Source organism: Glossina fuscipes, unplaced genomic scaffold (genome assembly GCF_014805625.2).
Source record: "Glossina fuscipes isolate IAEA_lab_2018 unplaced genomic scaffold, Yale_Gfus_2 1, whole genome shotgun sequence".
Lineage (NCBI taxonomy): Eukaryota > Metazoa > Arthropoda > Insecta > Diptera > Glossinidae > Glossina > Glossina fuscipes.
The window spans coordinates 12,692,977-12,705,350 of NW_023998415.1; the positions used below are offsets into that span (position 1 = coordinate 12,692,977).

Below are 12,374 nucleotides of genomic sequence, written 5' to 3' on the forward strand. Positions count from 1 at the left end.
AAAAAAAAAAAAAAAAAAAAAAAAAAAAAAAAAAAAAAAAATAATCAACGACTAATTACTAGGAAGATCTATACACACTTTAGCAAAATGTTATAGAAATAGTTCAGTAAGCAAATAAAAGGCATGTGTACCTTACCAGTAAGGAGAAGGCCGTAATAAGCAATAAATGGCTTCGTTTATTTATTATAGGAATAAATAAAAATGAGCTAAAGTTGAGTTTGTGTCAAATCAAATTATGGACTAGTGGCGATGTTAACGTCGTATCCGTAGAAAAGCAACCTTGATGGCGTGTATCCAGGATTAAGCAATAAAAGATTAGTATTTAGTAGAGTGAAATAAATATAGATATATATATATATATATATATATATATTATAGATATATAATATATACATATAGTAGTCTGAGAAGCTGGTATTTTGTGCGATAGTGTGACAAGTAGATTGCTTTATAGCGCCTCGTAAATCTACCAGGCACATTAAATGAGACTTGAAACGGGGAAGTTCTTATACCTTTAATGGATTTAACAATGAATACAACATCCAATAGCTCATGTCTTATTTGCAGTGTAGGAAGGTCAATGGCCATCAATCTATTTTCATAAAGCCGAATGTCGAAATGAGCACACTAACGTAAGCCTCATAGCGATGATGTTGATCGGTCAGTTCAGAATCACTTTCCGAATCTCTCTACGCCTATTTGTTTGTCTTCGATTCTTGGGATTAACCCACAGGTCGCAATTTTTAATATATTTCATGAAATTTGGTACATCGGCGTGTTTTGGCGCAAAGACGAACGCTGTTGGAAATGGTACTGATCGGACCACTTTTTTTAGTTCTTTTCAAATAATATCTTTTTCTTAGAAGTCGTTATATGAGAATAATGGTATTAAGTGAGGTGGTGTAGAGTACTTATTAGCGGGCCGTGATCCATTTTAATGTTTTTAGATCTGTGAAAACCTGAACACCAATAAGTCTTTTCGTTGTTGTTTTTTTTTTTTTGTTTTTTTTCTTACAAATTCCAAAATAATTAGATAGTGATATAGAGAACACAAGCTGATGTCGCCTGAACTAAGTAACGTTTCTCGTTATAAGTTCTTGACTGTTTGCCTGAATAAAAAATCTTTCACTTCTATAACGATCAATTTTTACGCGATCATTCATTAATGTTACCCACATACACAAGTTTTTTTTTGAAGATAAAGATTCGTTCAGTTGCTATATTTGATTGAACCTTTTTTTGGAAGCATCTCTGCCTATTAGAATGGTGAGTGGTGATCATACAATAAAATTTTTGGGATAGATCTGCCATTTGCCTAATTTCATCATGCCTCGGTTTATAGTTACAATAATAACTGACGCCGGGTGGGTTATATGATAATAATTTACTTTGATACGAATCATTTGATTGTGTATTTATTGCAGACCGCTACCTTATATTTTGGGTTTTCTGGCAATCGCCAAATTTTGGCGGAGAGTTGAAAATTTTTATAAAACTTCACTTTTATTGCCAGGAATGAAAATTCTTTTTTAAACAAGTTCATTTTTCCGTTTAACCGCTCCTTCAGACGACGTCTTTGAAAATTCTTTTTCTTCACATACATATATATATATATATCACACAATCACTTAAATGACTGTTATGTAATATATCACACGACAAAATCTGTGTTAAATCTGTGTGCCAAGCATTAAACAAAGTCTTTTAAGATTTCATGTCATTTCAATCATTTGCGACTCTACTTTTATTATTGTTAAAATGTTGCCTCTTCGAAGACAAAATATACCGGATGAATGCAGCGTTGGCTTGAAATGTTATGGCAACTTTTCTCCGTTTCGTAGCTTTGAACAACGCCGAACGGATACTGATAATTGGGGACGCACTTGCACTTGACGAAGAAAAGAAATGGTTACATTAGAGAATATCGTAAATATTCCGATAATTATTCGCAGTAATCGTAAAGATACTAAAAATTCAGTATATTAAGTACTTTGCATGAAAACTTAGGCATGAGAGAGCTATTTTCCCAATAGGTAGGCAGTGGAAGAAAAAACAGCAACGTGTTCTCTTTTATGTCAGCTGAAAGCGCTTTCTTATATGATATGTGATAGTAGACAGTAGACAGTCGGTCTGATGAAGTTCGTCCAAAGCATGAGAAAAGCGATATAAATCGGCAAAGTTATGATCTGGGCTTCATCTGACCGATGAATTAACTCGTTAGACTTTGGCCCCTTCTAAATCGAAAAGCTCTTCTACCGCTAAAATCAAGTATTATTTATTACGTAATCAGCCGATCGGATGCTTTAAGTTTTTAATTAATTGTATTTATTTTCTCGTTCCGTTCTTTATTTTTCTTTATACAAGTTCGTATAATATGATGATATTAGTTCTATAATCTATATATAGTGGATCTAAAAAAGTGCAAAAGTGAATAACTTTAACTTGTAATGACAAATAATCGTTGCCCTAAAAGATGATTTGAAGTAAATCATGTAAAAGTAGTTTGCATGCTATCATGTCTTCTTTAATATCCGCTTCCACGCATACATTGAAATTTGCAATAATAAAGAAACGTGTGCTGTCAATACAAAATGAATTTTTATCTCATTCTCTCAAAGTTATTTGTTATCATTTTATAAAATATTATTAATTGATATATTCTCAAATATAATTCTTTGTACCCTGAGGTCCGTTGGATTTTACCATTGTACCATTTATCATTTAATTAATTAAATTAAATGTCGATATTCTCTTTTCCTCTTTTCAGATATTTATTACGTTCACGTTTATTCATATAATTCCTTCAAAGCTTACATACTAACCAATCTCTGCTTATTGGGTTTATATTTTCAAATACAATTTCATTTGATCTCGTGGGGATTTAATAATTGAACGAAATCCGCCATCTGGCCGGAGGCTGGCTTTAGACGTGATTTTATCGACTACTGTGACGATTGGTGCATCAAGAAGACGCTTAAGAAATTTCAATATTTTATTTTTATGCCGAATATATGCTTAGATGCTTTTGCCCTTTTGTTGACGCAAATATTCTTTGGTAATGCAACATGTGCAACACTTTTCTAATGCGCATTACCTTCGAAAAACCTCTATGGGATAATTAAATTGATTTGCAAAAATATTTAGTAGGGACGTTCTTGCGTTTTGTAACGCACTTGAGCGATTTCTTGCTGCAATTTGCGAAATGCAAAACAAAATATAAATAATTTAAGATAACACTTTCAAGAAGTTCGCTTCTAAAAATAAGCGTTCACACAGTGAAAATTTAAATTTTGATCTTTCGAGCACTTCCATCATTATTTGTACGGATACTCTTTACTTTAATTTTTAGTTTCGTAATTTTATCTGAAATATGACAAGGATGTGGAGGGTGTCAGAGAGGAAGAAAGGGGTAAAGAGATAAAAAAGATAAAAAGATATATAGATCGAGAGAGTGAGCGAGAGAAACATAATGTGCATAATTTGCATAGGTTAGCTGAGCTTGGCTTCGATACCATATTCATTTAAAATTTTAAAAAACTAAAGACAAAAAAAAAAAAAAAGAAACCAGAAAAAATAATTTCGAAAATATTCAGCTAATTCTTCTTACAGTGCTTTCTGTCTTTTTAATGACATCATTTATAATCATTTGCATTATTCAGCGAATTTGCTACTATATGCACCTCTGTACACACTGAACTTTTATAGTTAACATAAACATTTTTATCTGTAACCGTATTGAGTAATAAATGGTGTGTGTAGTGCATTTGTATGTACGTGTGCTATTTTATTATTCATTTGTATAGAGTAAAAAAAAAAAGGACGCCTTTATATATATGTGTGTGTAGTCTGTATAAGGGATACGTATGAATGAATATGAATGCTTGAAGATGAATATCTTTAAATGGCTGGAAGCAATTACAACATAAAACAGAGAAGAGGAGTAGTAAAGAAGAAGATAGCATGCACTAATGACGATAATGTTGTTGTTGTTGTTGTTCCTTCTGTTTTTGTTTTTTTTTTTTTTTTTCCTTCCTTCCCGTTTCAACTTTCGAGTGTACACATGCATTAAGTTGAGAGAAAAGTGTTGACGTATTTTTGGTCGCCGATACGACTAACAGAAATTCAAATGCATTACAGTGTACTTTTTTCTAATATTTTTGTGCGTCATATGCATGGAAATAATGTAGCATAAGAATCGCATAAGTGGCATCGACTCGATTTTAATTCTTACTCGAGGTCATCATGATCGGTGTTTCAATTAAATCCACTTTTTTTGGAAAGATTTCGGAAACATTGAATACTCGTCCCTTACTATTTTCAGAAATTTATAATCGCAAATACGCGTTATGACTTTTCGTACAACTTAATCCATAAGTATTAGATTTAAAATAAAATTCTGTCGTTGTTTTCTTATGGAAAACTCAAAATTCTTCTTCTTTCGCGTTTTATGTAAATTACTTTCGAGATTAAATTCGAATTTATCTCAAATATTTGATCATTTTTCCGCTAAATACTTTCGCTTTATAGTCTAACGAATTTGAAAATTTGTTTGCAAGTTTCGCAACAGCAAACAAATTTCATCTTTAATGTAATCTGAAGGGTCTACGAGTGAAACGACAAAAATCACATTGTACCCAAAACAATTTAAGAATGATCCAATTTTTATTGGGCTTTTTTAAATCGACAGTGGCCATGGCGTTTGCAATTGAAAATAAGTCACACGAACTTACCTGAAACCAAGTCTTGGAACGCAAAATTCGTGATTTAACACGTTAGATATCATTTTTAATAGATTTTCTGTACGAGATTTTACAAAGAACCCTCTCCCTCTCTCTCTCTCTCTCTCTCTCTCTCTCTCTCTATTTGGGAATTCTTAACTAATTTATTTGAATTAAACTGTTGCGCTTGTTGTGGATGAGAATAATTGCATACCTTAATAGATATAAGTATGGAAATACCTGAACATATAAGAAAGTATGAAGATGTTAATGAATACCTTCAAGTGTCCACTTTTTTTTTGGAGATAATATTTGCTGCTCATTAGAAATATAAGTACATTAAATTTTTTAATATTCATGAAAATATATAAACTGAACGATATGTATTTTCACGCTATCAACAATTTTTCGATGTACTTCGACATATATATTTTAAATTATGTTTGTGTGGCCTTTTACAAATTGAACCATAAAATTGATGCACTTTTGTTGTTCGATATCAAGAAATGAAAATACGTAAGAGTTTCCCTTGAATCTAATAAAATGATAGAAGAGACAAGCGCTATAAACGGGAAACGAGACAGAGATCAGAAGAACCCACAATTAACTAGTAGTTTCACTATTAAAGATAATGCTAATGTAAAAGGATTTGTATATATGTAGGCTTTTAGCGTGCTTAGAATAAAATTATTTAATCCAAGAAATACATTTATACATTTGTTGCGTTTCTTTCTATACTCTGCATATATATATGTATAATATATATATCTTAGGAGATTTTTATTTTTTTTTGTTGTTGTCAGGCAACGCAACGTGCATCTAGATAACAAACACAGTTGCAAAAGAGCTCAAAGGGAATAACTTTGTTTGTAATGTGGCTGTCGCAGTAAAGTATATAAGCAAGGAAAAAAAAAAAAAAAAAAAAAAAACGAAAACAAAAACAAAAAGTCTTGAAAAATATATTAAATGTAAGCAGAGTTTAAAGAAAAAAGATCACTGACTCCCGGTAGGTAAACTCTCATGTTTCCGGTATCAAGATTCCGCCCTGCAATACTTTAGAAAAATAAAAGCATGTACTAAGTGTCTTATCGAGAATGCCTTCTGCGGTCGCAGTGTTTAATTTATCAGTTATGTTGCTTGAATCGGCATAAGCAATGCTCAACTAACGTTATGTCCTTTGACTTCTTTGTAATTTAGTCTAATAGAAAGGTAATATCTCTTAACCAGTTAATTAGTTAGATGGTCAAATTGGTTTTCTAACGAGAATAAGCAACAAACCATTTGGCTTCATTTGGCATTAGCTTCATAGAAATATTATCGGATAGAATTTACTATTTATTAAACTGCACAAGTACGAATGCAATCAAACAACTTCAATATCCTATTTACGACGAGTTACCTCTTACTCTACTTTGTTAATTTAAGCTGTACATTAAGTTTCATACGAAATAGGGTTCGCGTAAATCTTCCAACTTGAAGTAGTATGAGCAGTAGTTGTTTCCGTTTACATATGCACGTACATATATATATATATATATATATATATGTATATATATTTATTCGTGCAGAGCTTTTAAATAATTTCCGTTATCTAAACTTAAGTGAAGTCGTTTAGGTTTTAACGTAGTTTCTCTTTCTTTTCTAGTAGCTTACCATTAACCAGTCAATGTTGCATATATATATTTTGCCTTTAGTGAGACAGTTAAGTTGTCCAACAGCTTGTTCTTTTTATATTTTCATTATCTTTACGCATTCACCTTCTATTCCCGGTAAACTAATTAAAGAGTGTTCTCTCCTTTCTTTCCATCTTTTTTTTTTATATTATATATATATATATATATTTTTTTTTTTTGCTTTATTTTTGTGAATGTAAAAACTGTCGTTAGTTTTCTGCTTACTTACCATGAGTTAGTGTACAAAATATATTTACTCTATAATTTATTCAGTAATTTGCGATTATTTCATTTTAAGGAACGGACTTGTACGAATGCCAGAAATTTCATCTATATTAGCGATTCAATTAAATTAAAATTAAATATGTGCAAATTACTAAACAAAAGCATGAAATTGATTTACCTTCAATTGCATATAATTGACGAGAATATAATGCATACAATGAAATATTAATGACAATAATAATTAAATGTGAAGAAGAGAAAGAAAGTTGTCGCTAGTTGCACGATAACGCGTCAGTTCATTGATCGGTGCTTGTGACGGATATTTTAAGCAAAAATTGCATCAACTATTCGCAGTGTTCGACTGTTTTAATAATTTTTAATCCGTTAATAAATTATTCGGTTATAAATACTTTCCTTTTCGATTATGTTAGTTTGTAAATGGACCGTTAGTATATTACCTAGAATACAAACGCGCTAATCGTCATCATCATTATTGCACGAAGCAGAAAGCAGAAGAAAACTGGATAGGACAACATATAAAATTAAATACAATTAAGACTAAAAAAAAAAAAAATTAATAATCTACATTTTGATTTATATTTTTGTACATCGATGTAACATTTTGCTCTTTAGAGATCTCTATTCTATCGCTAAGGCGATAATAAACAAACGTACTTAATTATTCGAAAAATGTTCATTAAAATAAATGAGCAAAAGTTAAGATATTCACTGCAAACGACTTTGTTCACTGTGTTAGTCTTTTTCTATTTGATCCTTTAATATTGCCTTAACAATCTCCCTTTTCCTGTTGATATTTTATGCTAACTGTTAATGCTTAAGAAAAATTCACTTCTTATGCGACTTATAACCATAAGTTTCTTTCCCTTTTTTTTTTTTTTTTTTGTTTCAATACGGTTCGTAAGAGAAAAAACATAAGACAAAAAATCTAAAATCTATCTAAATCTGGGCAAATTTAAAAGCTGGTCTCATATTTACATGAAGGTTTCAGTTTCAATTTTGTTATCTGCCATTGTCTGGGCTGATTATAATATATATATATATATATATATATTTTCAACCATCTTTTTACTCAAATAATATGAAGGATTATACATGCACAAGCACACATGCATCCATGAACTCACGCCCGCCTCTCTATATGCATATGCATATGTATGGATATACATTTGCTCAAGTACAAGAAAAAAAAAAATAAAAAAAATAAAAAAATAAAAAAAAATAAAAAAAATGAAAAGAAGGTAAATCGAAAGATAACGCTTGCTACCCAAGTTATGCAAGCTAGGTGGATGGATGTCTACGGTGAATGTAAAATGAAAATGTGAATAATACTCGGTTTAATAGTTAAAACGTTACTAAATCGGATTAAAGCGGGGAAAAAAACTTAAACCTTAAGCTACAATAAAAGAGACTAAGGTTGCTGTTTTATTGTAACAATGGCAGCCGCCAATTGTTCTTACTTATGGTTTTTTGAAACTTATTCTTCTTAAATCCAGAGCACGCTGCAATGAAATAGTGTAAAAAAAGAGAAAAAAAAAAAAAAAAGGTATAAACTAACTACTAAACAGAACAACAACAACTTATACGCTGCTAGGTTTTGTTTTGTAATCTTTTTGATTTTATGCACTAAACTATTAAAGCCATTAAGATGAGTTTTAAATTGTTTAAATATGTTGAGGTCTTGTTATGTTGGTTTTAAGCCAATAATGGTTGATGGGTAAATGGTGTTCGTGCCACTATATTATTTGTGAACTCTGCCGTTGCTCTTGCCTTTTTCTATTGTAGAGAAAAAAACTTGCAAATTGCACTAAGGCGTAAGCAAACATACTCTACATGCAGTATATACCTATGCTTATGTGCTACGCTTGTTTATGCATACATACATATCTTTCGCATTGTATCAAGGTAAACATTCACTAACACATATGCTTAACTTAAAGAATATGATTGTATGATTGTGCTTTATATATAAAGGTATACCAGCATACCAATTTATAAGCTATTATATATAAGTGCATGTGATTGTGTGTACAGTAGTAGTAGATGTTTGCATGTACATGCGTACATGTATTATATAGAGCAACCGTGGATTTACTATGTTGAATGACTTTGAACTACTATATTTAGCTACTTTGAGTTTCTTGCATTTGCACACACATACACATATATACTTATATTGCATACGGCGGGGCTATATACCTAACATAAGCGCAAGGAATAAAATCAGGCTCAAAAGAATTTATGTTTTACACACATATTCGACAGGTGTTTGTGTATAACAGCGTAGCGTGTGTGTGTGTGTGTGTGCGTGTAACAGCCTAGAAAAATATACGCGTGTAACAAGTTCCGTTTTTACCCATGAAACTGCTTTCTTGGCTCTTGAAGAAAATAAAACTCGCAACAGATTTTTATATATATATTTATTTTTTTTTTTCTTATAATAGTGCCTTTCTTCCTATAGTCACATACGTAATTCCTTTTCTAAAAATTTAATTTGATTAAAAGATTGGCAAGTTTTACTATACATACCTTATGAATCCCAATACATACATATATATAAATTTTTTTTTTTTTTAACTTTCATATCATAGCGTGTGGATATAATAATTCTATCGTTTTTATTCTTTTTCCTATAATATTCAAAATTTTATCTTATATGAACGCAAGGCTCCGAGCGTACTTATCAGAACCAACCAACTGTCTAACAAAACCGAAATTTTACGTATCTGATTAATTTCGAGATGTGAAACTTGAAAATATAATCAATTTAAGTCTATAGAAACTAAGAGAATATATAGAATATAAGAAAATATACGATATTATGACTTATCTAAAAATCTTAGAAAAGCGTAATAAATAAACTCAAGTTACAGGCTACATATTATTGCGAACTTGATTAAATAAATCGCTAATAGAAAAATATTTATTGTTACTTTGTTTTTTATCTTAATATTTTTTTTGATAAGCCAAGTTTTTGTGTACCTTGTTCTAGTCCCTTTTTAATGAGTTTTTTTTTTTTTTTTTTTACTATGTACCGTTAAGTTCATTAGTTTCGTCTCTCTTTTTCTTTTCTAATAAGACCTGTTTTTTGTTTACTATTGGCATGATTGTTTTTATCCGTAATGCAAAAACTTGGCATCACTTACAAAATCTGATAATATATCTATAGTTAAGAATTTGAACAATTTTATATAGAATTCGGAGTGCAGTGAAATTCTTGTTTGTGTATAGAGCGTGTCAGAAATGCCATTGGTTTAAGTTTTGCCTATGCAGGCTTCTTCATTTCTACTTATAGGTATATTCATCATCGGAAGATTGCATAGAGCTTTCTGAAGGTTTGCGCTAAATTGGAAATTCTCTCATGTGTACTCTTCTCAGTAAATCATTGCGTGAAAGAATGAAATTGAATAGGAAGAGACCCTGAAATTTTCCAAAAAATTTATATCATAATTCATTCAAATTGCAAGCAATAACGAATTAAAATGATAAAATTTTCATGTATAAACAAGTGCGAGTATTCAAGATTCGTATCAAGAAGATAGACGTATTTGCAATAGTTTCAATTTTGTTTTCTTTGTAACTTATTCGACATGTCAGAGGAAATGAAATTTGCTTTTATAACAAAATAAGCGCACAAGTAACCCTTTGGCAAAAAGGCAACTTTTTCTCTGGTGTTAAAAGAAATGTGTGAAACTTCGGTTTAGTGTTACTTCATAAAACTCTCACAAATTGGAAAATGACTTTTTCTAAGAAAAAAAAAAAAAAAAAAAAAAAATGCGAGAAAAAAATTAATATGAGGCATTCCTATCGAGTCGTGGTCGAGTCTTTATTATTGTAGGTAATATGCAAATTATAGCTTAATAGAAGCCCCTTACATTTTAGTGAATTACAAGGAAATATTCATGAATTTTCTTCGAATCATTTCAAATGTTAAATCGTTTTTATATTAAAATTTTGACACGATATTAAGAAGTAAGAGGCAATAAAGTAGATAATCGAAATTGATTGTTACAAACGATACGGTATGATTAATATATCACCATTCCTAGATGATGCGAGATAGAAAATAAAATAGAATAAAAAAAATGAAAAGAACACGATGATTAAGTGCTTTAGAAATGATGAAAAGGTTGCAAAGAAGTTGTAAGAGAGAAAAGTTATTTGCAAAAAATTTGTAATCAAAGTTTTATTGACAGAAGAAATTATAAATAGAGCAAGAGTTATGGAGCGAGTTAGTAAGGATGTAGTTTTTTTTTCTTCAATTTTTTCACTTTCCTTGATTAAATTTTTGTACAAAAGTGCGTGTCACAATTATGTGGAACACTGTGATTTTTTACTGCTTCCTTCATCACATATCAATGATTTTTTTGTCTGAATAAAATTATTGTAAGAATTTATTGGGGCTATGCGAACGAATAGCAGCTTAACAGAATACATTTTCTAAGCTATAATTATACAAAGGGTAATTTATCTAAATTATTGTAATTTAGAATGAATATGGAAAAGTTATCTTATGCACGCAAAATGTTCTTAAATGCATTATCGAAAAGATGAGAATATATCAAATATGTTTATCATATCAGTTGCAATATAATACACATCACAAACCTTGAAGAGTGTATGTAGTTTTGATCAACTAAGGATTTAAAAATATCCGCTTGTACCCCGATCCATCCGTCAGCCTTTCGCATAGAGGACTTTTTCCTCGCAGAAATCGCTACATGATAGATTCAGTGCCTACGTGACCAAATAGGGAAAGTATCTCGACTAACAGAGTTTTCAAGATAGCCGATAGCCATCGATACTAGTGCTTAAAGAACTTAGTCTTTGAATTTATTTCTTTGACTAAATTAATAATAATGATGACAATAATAACAAGACAAGTAAGAAAATTCTATACGGATGTAATCTAATCTTTTATACCCATCATCGTTATCTTAAAAAAAGACGCAAAAATTAGAAGACCTAAATATTCATGTTATATGTCATAACTAAAAATGGATTGGGCGTGGCTGATTTTTCTTATTTTGAAAATAAAAGCTGTTGTCCCATAGGTGTATGGGTGTTGAAGGCGACTGGTTTGAACAGTTTAGGTAATTAATAAATTTTTTTGCACATATGTAGGCGATATCGTCATTTTCGAGGAGAACAGGAGAGTGCTTATCACACAGATGCAACACAGTTAGGTAGACAGACGAACAGATAGACATGCTTAAATCGATTCAAAACTTGGTGTTGATCAAGAATATATATATACTTTGTGGGATCTCTGCAGTACGCTGCAAATGTTGTCACAAAATGAATATATTCCTCATCCTTTGGAGATTAAAAAAAGACGTCACATTTTTCGCATATTGAAAGTGCCTTCGTTTTCGTTTTTAAATAATTTTTTAATTAATTTATATATTATTTAATGTATTTTCAGGTGAGATATCGCGGATTTTTGTAAGCCTATATAACCACACACTATAGAGTAAGTAAAATTACTTATTTTAAAATTTAATAATCCCTATATATATGTATATAATACAATGGTGAATTTAATTCACAGTAAGCAGAGCTTTTAATTGTAAATTATTGTTGCATTAGGCAAAACATCGTAATTTGGTAATGATATCAATATAATACAGTCTACAATGATAAAAATTCTATTAATAATGACGTGAGACGTATTAATAAGGAAAAGCAAAAAAAAAAAAATAAAAAAAAATAATAATAAAAAAATAGCCCATGGAAGATC

The 12,374-nt window shown here is 30.4% G+C and overlaps 1 protein-coding gene across 1 annotated transcript in view; it reads left to right on the plus strand.

Moving 5' to 3' along the window:
• Positions 1–12,374, plus strand: part of LOC119631390 (Ig-like and fibronectin type-III domain-containing protein 2) — a 117,408-nt gene that overhangs the window by 41,657 nt on the left and 63,377 nt on the right. Inside the window, exon 2 of the mRNA XM_038023545.1 lies at positions 12,060–12,107. The gene's annotated coding sequence lies outside the window, so the exon portion shown is untranslated. The remainder of the gene's footprint in view (positions 1–12,059; positions 12,108–12,374) is intronic.